Genomic DNA, 11,863 nt, shown 5'->3' with positions numbered 1-11,863 from the left:
CTGGATATCTGTTTCCTTCCCTAGATTAGGGAAGTTTTTAGCTATTTCTTCAAATAAATTTTCTGCCTCCCTTTTCCTCTCTTCTTCTGGGACTCCTATCATAGGAATGTTATTACATTTAATGGAGTACCTGAGTTCCCTAAGTCTATTCTTCTTTTGTGTAATTCTTTTTTTCTCTCTGTTGTTCAGCTTGATTACCTTCCATTACTCTGTCTTCTAGGTCACTAATGAGTTCCCCTGCTTCTTCCATCCTTCTTCCATTCCTTCAAGTGTGTTTCTCATTTCATTTATTGAGCACTTTATCTCTGGCATGTTATTCCTTATCTCTTTGTTAAAGGTCTCACTCATGTCTTCTACTCTTTTCTCAAGTCCAGTGAGTATCCTTGTGTTCATTGCTTTAAATTCTCTGTCAGGCATGTTACTTATATTGGTTTTGTTTAGATCTCTGGCCATGACTTTGTCTTGTTCTTTCATTTGGGATAAATTTCTCTGTCTTCTCAGTTTGTCTGCCTCTCTATGTCTGTTTCTCTGTGTTAACAAAGTCAGCTATGTCTTCTGCTCTTGAAAGTAGTGACTTTATAAAGTGCCTGTAGTGCAGTGTCTCCTGTTGACCAGAGCCTGATACTTTAGGAGAGATCCTATATGTGTTGCTTATGCCTTGCTGTTGTGTCTGAGTCACTTTTTCTTTCAGAGCAGTTGTCTGTATTGACTCTCTGCCTGTTGTGGGCTGTGTTTGCTCTCTCTGGTATTGTGGGACCCAGGCAGGCCAGATCTGAGGGGGGTGTATTGTCTGGGGAATTGGGGGTAGGGTGGTAGTATTAGCAAAATTTGCATTGGCCCACTAGTTTTATGCTGGATTCCCTAAAGCAAGTGGTGGCTGGAGGCTGTGTACCATGGTGGCTGATGGCATGAAGGTGGAAGCAGCATGTGGCCACGGCTGGGCATGTGGCTGGGCACTGTGCTGCAGCTGGGTAGTTTATGCAGAGGCAGCTGTGCACCTGGCTGCTTGGTGGGGCAAGTGCACAGCTTTAATAAAACTTTCCCTGAGCCCTGGGCCAAGGCTACAAATGTCTGTGTAGTCCCGCATCCCATAGGCGGCTCTGTGTTTATGCTGGGGGGTAGAGGAGTAAAATGGCCCCTGCCAGCTCCCTTGTTTTCAAAGAAGTCCTCCAATATGCTCTGAAATCAAGAAGAACAGATTTGTCTCCAGTTTTCCCCCAGTGCTTTGTAAATTGCCATTTTTATATTTCCTCTCCATACAGGCTACTGTCTTTTTAAGGGCAGTAACGCAACTATCATTCATCCTCCTGGCCTACCCAGTGCTGAGTCAGAGGACTTTTAAAGCTCCAGGCTCCAAGTCCCACTGGTTTTACAGGGGATTCAGCCATTCCGGTTTTTGTTTTGTTTTGTTTTGTTTTGTTTTCATTTGAGAGAGAGAGAGAGAGAGAGAGAGAGAGAGAATCAGACTCCCCACTGCTCAGGGAGCCTGACAGGGATCTTAATCTCACATCCCTGGGTCTAGATCTCATGACCCTGAGATCATGACCTGAACTGAAATCAAGAGTCAGATGCTTGACCAACTGAGCCACCCAGGCACCCCAGCCATTCTGTTTTTTTTTTTTAAAGCCAAACATTATGGGGATTAGTCTTCCCTGTGTGAACTTCTGGTGCAAGGGCCCATTTCTCTGCCCTCTCTGAGCATGCAGCTCCCTCTGTCCTGCAGGCTGCCTCTAACTTTCTGACATTTCTAACCTTTCAGATGCAGCTTCTGCTCTTTATTTAGTTGTGGAGTGTGTTCTGTGAGTCTTCAGATCATTCTTCAGTTTATTGGCTTGGATATGGATGATATCTAGCTGTAAATGTGAGACAGGGTGAGCTCATGGTCCTCCTATTCCATCATCTACCCAAGCTCCTCCTTCCAGATCCTTTCTTAATTTCACCCTCCTTTTAGTATATTCCTTGAAGTCACTTTATAGAACATCAGTATAATCTTTGTATATTAAGTTATGCTAATTCTAGTGGTATATCATTTTACCGACATAACTACAATGGCTCCAAAGTACATCAATACATAAATTATAGCCTTCAGTGATGACCCCCTGCTGTGCTAAAGTCAGAGTTCCATAGTAGATGTATAATAAAAGAAGACTAAGTTCTGAGAGGTTTCCTTCTCTCCCACTGAACCCATAATTCCCATGTATACATGGGAAATTTTATCTCCAAGAAATGTGGAAAAAACATCTTGAGCCAAATTGCATATGAGAGAGACAAAAGGAGATGATACCATCTCTACTTTGGTATATTACTAAATTCTGTAGATGATTCAAAAGGCATGTGTGTGTTTTAATATTTTATTTCTTTTTGCAGCATCATATATGGTTATGTAGACTTCCTATTATTACTATATTATTTTAATTACTATATTTTATTATAATTATGATGATGAATAATGAAGATAAACCCTATAAAATATACCCTATTATTAATGATAGGGAGCTGAAGATGGGCAATGGTGTGGTGCAGAAATAAGATGCTAAAGAGATATTTTGAAGCATACCATGATGGCAGAGTTCCTTGTCACTAGGAAGCAGCACAGCAAACAAATCACACTCAAACTGAAGGAAAATATTTTTGAGGCTCTGTGTGTGTAAGAGAGAGTGAGAGGGAGGGAGATACTGTAGACCATATAGTTACAAAATACAGCAAAAGCTACATTAATATTGAATAAAATACTGCAATCCTGTGTTAGAATTGTTTTTGGCAGACTCAAATAGTAAGATCATCACATTCAATTATCATCTTTTGACAGGAAGAGCAATTTTAAAAATTCAGTAATTTTTCTTCATACTATAGATTTAAAGTGAGTTTTATATTTCAAATATGAACAGATACAAGATCATTTTCCATACGTGGTATATTATTTAAATTTTTATACATTTTAACATATATGCCACATAATATAAAAATTATTTTCTTATAATTTAATTGCACTTCCTATTTTTAACTAAAAGTACAAAAAAAAAAAAATAAAAGCCCCACTAATATCACTCTGCCTGCTGCCAAGGCACAGTGCTTGTGTGATGTATGGTCTATGGCTTACTCACTGACTTGGTGCTGATTGGGTTTCCCAAACTTTGGAGGATTATCTCAATAGGAGAGCACAATAGGAACTCACCATGTGGTCTCTAGGAGACATTCTCTGAACTAGAGTCATCTCAGACAGACACCATGGTTTCATTTTTGGTGTCAAGGTCTTAGAGCCAATATAAATATTACAGTCTCTCAAGATGACTTAACTCCCAGGGTGGAACTGTCAGCCTGAGAATCTGGTTTGTTGAAATCTGATGTAGATCTGAATGCCATGGTCACTAAATAGATCTATTATCTCTCTCACTTGCTCTCTCTCTTTGTCTTCTTGGGGCTCTGTGGTTCTTTAGAAAGTCATTGAGGGCTACCAGAAGTATGTGAGATAGGCCAGCATCAGAGTCTAGGCATAATTCTCATCTGTTTACATGACATTTCAGTGGAAAATAAAAACAATATTTAAGAGAAATTACAAAAATCATAGAATTAGATGATCTCTAAAACTCATTCTAATTTTATCCTATGGTAATTCCATCACTTTTGAGGACTTTGGTCCTTTCCTCCTAAGGTTCCAAAATTTTGAAGGGTCGTGAACTTATTTGTTTTATATGGCAGTGGATGACTGAAAAAAAAAAAAAAAAGGATTTTTGAAAAATGGATTGGTTCAGCCCTTGATTGGTAGCATGCCCATACATGAGACATGTGATTTTGTTTTGCCGTGACCTTTTATCCATACAACTAACATCATAGATATTTGCAGTATTGTGTCATCTAAGTGGATTCAGCTAAGTAATAACAAAAATGTGTGCTTCCTTCAACTGATATATGATACAGATAACTATAATATATATTTGTGCCTTAACATGCCCTAAGCTTCTGTTGCACAGAGAGGAAGGAGTAAGTGGTACTCTATTAAGTCTGTAATTTTCTTTGGAAATACTTTATGTGTTTTTAAGCATAATATTTGTGATCTATATATATATATTAATTTTCTATAAAAATGATTCATCATATTCAGAGACAATTTTTCAGGGGGTTACCACAGAGCAGGATAAATGCTATATTTGGGGTTTGTCTAATCTGTTCCTTTAGCTAACCTTCCAAGTCAGGATGGGTTAAATATTAATATTTAAACATTTTGTGAGAATTGGACAGAAAATACAGAAAAAAATCATTAAACACTGTTTTACATTCTTCCTTCCTTCAGAACTACAACTTGCCTATGCTAGGATTCATGCTCTCCTTCTTCACTTTTGTCACAATGGAAGAAAATTTTCTGCACCTCTGCCTCAAATTCCTCATTCCTTTGATGGTACATTTTTTCTCTCATTATTTTCTTTCACTTCTTTCTGGATTATTACCACTAGCATTCATTCATGTGTTAATATTTACTACTGCAAAAAAAAATTAAATCTCTCTCCTAGTCTGAATAAACTTCTCAAAAGAACTATCTACACATGTGTCTACTTTTTTGATCTCTCACTCACATATCATCTTGGTCATTATTACACTGAAACTGCTGTAGTCAATGTCACTGATAACTTGCATGTACCATATCTAGATGACTCTTTGTCCTCAATTTAACATTTTTCTACTTGATTTATTATCTTTTGTTGGCTTAGTGGACATGTCTCTCTCCTGGTTTTCCTTCTCCACAACTGACCCTTCTATCAGTTCCTTTTTTGCTGGTTTCTCCTTTACCAAACTTATGAATATTGGCATTCGTCCACATTTACTACTGGGTTCACTTTTCTATTCCACATTTCTGCCATTGATGATGATCTCATTAAGTCTGATGCATCAGTTTGTTCTGATGACTCCTACGTGTATTTCTCTAATCTTCACCTGTGTCACAAGCATTCTATTGTCTACTTGGCATCTCTTTTTAGATGTATTATAGTCACCTTGAACTTCATATGTCCATGATGGAAATCTTGATTCTTCATCCCACAATGCTCATTTACTTCTCCCAGTCACTTCTGATTCAGTAAATAGTACATCCTCCACTTTGTTGTTGAAGCCAGACACTAGGAGCCGATGTTGATTTGTTTCTTGTCCTATGCCCTGCTCATCTATTAGCAATCTTCCTTATTCTCTCTACAAATAGATACGGATCCATTCTCTTTCCTCTAGTTCCACCACTACCACCTTAACCCAGGCCTCTGTTATTTCTCTCCTAAATGACTGCAATGGTCTAATATTAGGTCTTCCCCACAGACTTTTCCTCTCTCCCAATGCAATTTTTTACTTGGCAGGAAAAGTGACCTTATCAAAATGTCAACAGAACCACATTACTTTCCTTGTAAAAGTATTCCACTGATTTCTCACTGCACTTAGAATTACACTGAAACTTCTTACAAAGGCTGAAAGATCCCTATGTGTTGCAACCTTTGCCTAACAACACTCTCTTCCTCATTTGCCTGGTGCCAACCTAGCTAATCTTTTCCTTTGTTACAAGGGCTGAACCCTGTCTCTCCACAGACTTTGTATATGTTCTCATCTCTGCTAGCAAAATTCATCTTAATGTTCATCACCTAAACAGGTCCCCCTCTTCTTGGGCCTCTGCTGAAATAGTCCATTTCTGACTGCTCTCTATCATTCTTGTCCTCAGACCATTGCTTTTCCATCATAGCATTTACTACAATTTGTTTTTTTCTAATTGTTCTAATAGTCTAAGCTCTGTGAGAGTAGAAAAGATGTCTATATAGTATATTGTTTTACCTTTAATGAGTAGCACATTTCTTTGCACATAGTAGCTGCTTAATAAATGTTGAATAAACAAATATATGTCACTTTATTTTATTTGGGGATGTGAAAAAACATACAATTAGGTGCATTTTCTAATTAAAAAAATAATATGAAAGTAGAGTGATTCTGATAGAACTAGTGAAATGGGAAATAGGAAATAACATGTAGTGATCCAAGGAGAAATTTGCATTTTCATTCAATCTGTCTTTCACTACAAAGCTAACGAACATTATTATATGTTTGCCACAATTTGGGGAATTTTGAGGGTAAAAAGAAATATACGTTGTGATCCATTATAATAAATATTTTATAATCTAGTTTTCTTCAACTATCTAAGTCATATGTATAAGAAGATCATTTCTGCTTGAATTATTTGGGTAATAATTTCAATATAATAATTTTAGTGAAAGTATTCATAGATAATATTTCCATTGGCTTCTGTTTCTCTTTTATACTGGTGGTTTCATACTCTGCTAGGCAGAGGGTGAAGGAGAGTATCTTGTTAACACAGACCATTTTTTAGGTCAGGCACTTTCATTTTCTATTTCCACTAAAAATATATTTCTGACCCACATCCAGTGGGATGTGGATTGCAAGTTGTTGTGGTTTTTTTCACATATAATCATATTTTTTTATGATTTACATTTGTCCTTCAGTAATATTGGTAAAATGCTGACTGGGGATAAAGTTGCCAGCAAGGGCTGTTGTTGCTGCATTTTCCTCCCTGTGAAAAGAACTACATTTTCAACCATAGCACTGACTTTGTTAATAATACGCTCACAAGAACTTCTTTTTAAAGTCAGTCACTTGCGTGATATCTGTCTTATATCTGTCTCATCTGGGAATGATGCACCTGTTGGTGTTCCATTTTCAATGGCTCTAGTATAAGTGGGACTCATTGAATTCATGAATAAGGCAGATAACTTGTGTATTTCTTTCACATGTTAGGATTTTCAAAAACAGGGCAGCCTGGGTGGCTCAGCGGTTTAACGCCGCCTTTAGCCCATGGTTTGATCTTAGAGACCTGGGATCGAGTCCCATGTCAGGCTCTCTGCATGGAGCCTGCTTCTCCCTCTGCTTGCATCTCTGCCTCTCTCTCTTTGTGTCTCTCATAAATAAATAAAATCTTTTTTTTAAATGATTTTCAAAAACTATAATTGTGAATTTTACTTATCTGTTTCACATCAGGAATTTCTGTGGTCTTTCCTTACTTTTCCTGATATTTAAGAGTTATTGATGGTTTTAAAAATTGCTTTAAATATGCAATTATTTCTTCATCTCATCACTTATGATGGAAACACTTTTCATGACCATGTATTACTATTCATTTAATGTATGGCCAAATGTGAGGAAATAATTCATTTCCATTTTGTTTATCTTTTGCATTTTAAATAAGCAAGCTCTTGAAATTTCTATATTTACAGAAAAACAAATATTAGAGAGTGTCATCTTATAAAATTCTAGTTTATTTTTTAAATGTCAACCTTTCGAGATATCGTTTCCACACAATAAGATGTACCCATTTTAAAAGTATGGTTCAATGACTTTGAAAAATGCATCTCCCCATGTAACCACTACCACATCAAGATATAGAACATCAGGGATCCCTGGGTGGCGCAGGGGTTTAGCGCCTGCCTTTGGCCCAGGGCGCGATCCTGGAGACCTGGGATCGAATCCCACGTCGGGCTCCCGGTGCATGGACCCTGCTTCTCCCTCTGCCTATGTCTCTGCCTCTCTCTCTCTCTCTGTGTGTCACTATCATAAATAAATAAAAATAAAAGATTTATTAAAAAAATATAGAACATCATTATCTCAAGAAGTTGTATGTATGTGTGTATATATATATATATATATATACCCTATATATATTAAAGGTTTTATTTATTTATTTGGCAGGGAGATAGAGAGGGTCAGAGAGCACAAGCATGGGGAATGGCAGAGGGAGAGGGAGAAGCAGGTTCCCCGCTGACCAGGGAGCCTGATGTGGGGCTCGATCCCAGGACCCAGGGATCATGACCTGAGCTGAAGGCAAACACTTAACTAACTGAACCACCCAGGCGCCCCTCATGATGGTTTTAAATTCACATGCATCTGAAAACTAAAGATGTTAGGAAATGTTCCTCTCTTTGAATTTTATGTGATGCTTAGTGTGTTTGCCTGTGAAATACTTTACTGAGACATAACAGGTGGCAATAATGAGAGGTTAAATTAGAGTGAAGTTCAGAGAAGAACAGAGGTGGAGCAAGGGTGGAGAAAAGAAAACAATACACAATGAAGATATTTATGGAATTCCAGCCCCTAAATTGTCTTTTGTTTTCCTCTTGTTGTCCTAGGAAATCTAGAGATGGTTCTTTCTAGTTGTTGTGCTTTGTTGATTATGAATGAATGTGTAAATTTAAGAAAGTGGTGTGTGTAAATTTCAATATGATGGGAACAATTAAACAGTGTAGATTATTCATTGTTAGAATCTATTAACTGAATATAAAAGAGAACGGAGTTCTGGATTTCAGTAAGCTAAGTTGTTCCCTACTTCTCTTGAAAGTACAAATATCCATTTAAGTTTTCATAGAAAAGTTGCAAATAAATATATTGGATCTGAGACCAAATATAGACATTGTGACTCTGACTTCATTTAACCCAGGTGCCTGATTAACACTGAGCTTATACTTTTTTTTTTTTTAACACTGAGCTTATTCTATGTGAACTTCTGTTAAATATGAATTGAACAGATATTAAATAATAACATCAATATTTTAAGATACATTAAAAGCTTAGAATTAAAGGAACATAAGAGAACCACATTGAATTATTGATATAAGATTTTATAATTTATTTTTAGCAAAATGTAGACCCAAACAGGGGTAGCAATAATCAATGACTTTCAGAAATATCAGGTTTTCATTTTCTCTCCTTCAAGGAAGTATAAGGAAAATCAAGTGATACATTTTGATAGTAGCATATATCTTGCTGAGCTTTCATATGTAGATCAATACAAGAGAATTTCTGTCTACATTCCAGGACGACATTATGTAGTTTTAGACACCATGGTCCTGGCGATTACCACATAACTCAAGTGCCACATAAATTATCTTTATAAATAAAACTTTGCATACATATGCAACATCAGAATGGAGCAATAAATTGGCCACGACTCCTTGTCTCCTGTGGCGCCACTTCAGCACTTCCTTTAGCAAGTTGGGACTGAGGGCACACCGGTGAACGCTTTTGTCTAATCTCCTATCATGATGCACCTCATATTTCAATCTACAACTGGTACAGTTGGCCTTTGGAGGAAAGAAAGTTTCAGTTTCCTGCATGTCAGTCTTTTTACCTTCCTGCCTACAGCAAACTTTAAGAAAATTACTTGGGAGAAATGTTAAGCAACCAAACCTTTTACAAAACATGTCAAGATTAATTGCTGGTTTCACTCATGAGCTGTGTAGACTGTTCCCTAATATTCTCATCTTATTAGATACAATGATTCATATTCCCTTTCTTGGCAAAACATCTGCTTCTTTACAGATACCCCATCAATAACGTAGGCAGTGATGGGGTTCTGCTAGCACTGGAGTTACCTACAAAGACAAAGAATAAAAATGTTTCAAGAATATCTTTGCTCTTTGGTACCTTAGACTTTAAATATTTGGTGTTTTGGTAATTTAGAAATCTCCTCCTACTTAACTATATTACAAGAATGATTTGAATCCTTGAATTTGCTTTTTATTCAACCCAAGTTGGAAAGCTGTTAATATGACTTATTGAGTTTTCTTAAGACTATGGAGTCTTCTCTTCTGTGACCTGGCAAGGCTAACTCTGAAGTTTCTATGTCATGAACTTTCTCTTCATGTGGTGTTAACTATGGCAGAGCCTGAGAAAGGCCACTGTGACAACCATTCTCAATTCCCTATTCCCTTCCTGTTCCAATGAGGTGACAAACTTGAGAATCAGTGATACACTGGTCCTAATAGCGCTGGGCCTTGGAACCATTGCCAAGTGCCTCTGCCATCTCTAGATTCCTTGTCCTGTGAGGAAAATGTTCACCTGTGTATTCAAACCACTTTGTGGCAAATTTTCTTATCTTTGCAGCTGCAAATAAACTGCTATGATTACTATTGGAAACATTTGGCCCCCAAATGTCCCACTGAATTTAGAGAGAATCTTTCAGCTGAGGGTAAGATCTAAAGAGCAGTGAAACAATAAAATAGGTTTTATTTTTAACGTTTTTCAGGCAAAGCTTTATGATAGCTGATACTGCATTAGTGCTAAAACCAGGCCTCATATTTGTAACTATGATGAAAGCTTATTAAAATCCAAACTCTTTAGACAGACATTAAAGCTCTTTCCCTTTCCCTCAACTACAGGGGTATCTATTCATAATTTCCTAGAGAAGCAACATCGATTTTGACCCCTACCTTTTTCTCATGACTTCCTCTAATTTGCTTTGCTCTCATTTTTTCCTTTCATTCAAAACCACTCAAGTCCCACCTTACCCGCATAGGATGACTCACCTGAGACACAAATTAGAACGATCACTTTCTCTCCTGTTGTAAACCTTGCTTACTTGAACATTCATTTAGCATCTCTTATTGCTCTTTATTCTGTTATGTTTTTAATATTCAACTAGATTAGATGTTTCCTGAGAGCAGAGAATGTGTTTTTAATGAATGTGGCATGAGTGGCCCCTTCCTCATGGTAGACACACTATAAATGTTTGTTGAATTTATGTGCATTAATGCAGATGCTTCTCATTTTTATTCATTCAAGCCTTTGATACAGCTATAGCAATGTTATGCATTTGTCTGCTCCTAAGACGTCTACTACCTGTTAAAGAGTATATGGGCAATATGTGATGTACTCTTAGAAATCTCAATATAAAATCATTAAGTCCAAATAGAAAAATGAAAAGAACCTGATTAGGTAATTCACAGATAAATTAATTTGCAGATAAATTAAAATGAGCAAAAAATAATCTATGAAAAATATTAACCTTATTAATATAAAAAATACAAGTTAAAAAAACAAGATGCCACTTTTTCACTTATCAAATTAAAAATGGTTTTTAATTTTAATATATTATTGGCAGTGGTGCTAGGAGTGGGTCACTCTCATGCATTACATTGGGAGTGTCACCCTCACTCCTGGAAAACATTTTGGCAATATATTCATTCAATAGTTTTAAAAGAATTTGTAGCACTTGACCCATATTTTTAGGAAACTTCCATAGAAAATAATGAGAGGAGTAAAAATTAACTGAAGCATTTTTTAAATAAAAGCAAATTATTGGAAGAAGAAACTCTTACCTATCTAAAAATAGTGAATTAATTTTTTTTAATTTAAATTCAATTTACTTACCATAGTGTATTATTAGTTTCAGAGTAGAATTTAGTGATTCATCAGTTACATATGATATCAGTGCTCATTACATCACATGCCCTTCTTAATACCCACTACCCAGTTACCCCGTTCCCCTACCCACCTTTCTCCATCAACCCTCAGTTTGTTTCCTACAGTTAAGAGTCTCTTATGGTTTGCTTCCCTCTCTGTTTTTATCTTTTTATTTTTCTTTCTCTTCCCCTATGTTCATCTCTTATGTTTTTTAAATTCTGCATATGAGCAAAATTGTTAATTGAGAATAGTTCACCATGACAAAACAAAGTATTTTTCTAGGAGCTCTAGGAAAGGACAGGAAAGAAGGAAAATGTTTCTTAAAAATTGATGGTTAGGAGTGGGAGATACAAGCTCCCAGTTATGGAATAATAAGTTACAGGAATAAAAGACAGCATAAAGTCTATAGTCAGTGATAGTGAAATAGCGATGTAAGAGACAGGTGGGCCTTACACTTGTGGTAAATAGAGCATAAGGTATAAACTTGTCAAATCATTAAGTTTTAAACCTGAAATTAATGTAACCTTGTGTGTCAATTATACTAATATATATATATATAATAAAATGTAAAAAAAAAACTAAGAAAAAATTCTGATTATTTAAAGAAAGAAAAAAGGTTAAAATCAGATGTATTAATACAAAGTAG

The sequence above is a fragment of the Canis lupus genome, chromosome 4, assembly GCF_048164855.1.
Source record: "Canis lupus baileyi chromosome 4, mCanLup2.hap1, whole genome shotgun sequence".
Classification (NCBI taxonomy): Eukaryota; Metazoa; Chordata; class Mammalia; order Carnivora; family Canidae; genus Canis; species Canis lupus.
This window is presented reverse-complemented; position numbering follows the sequence as displayed.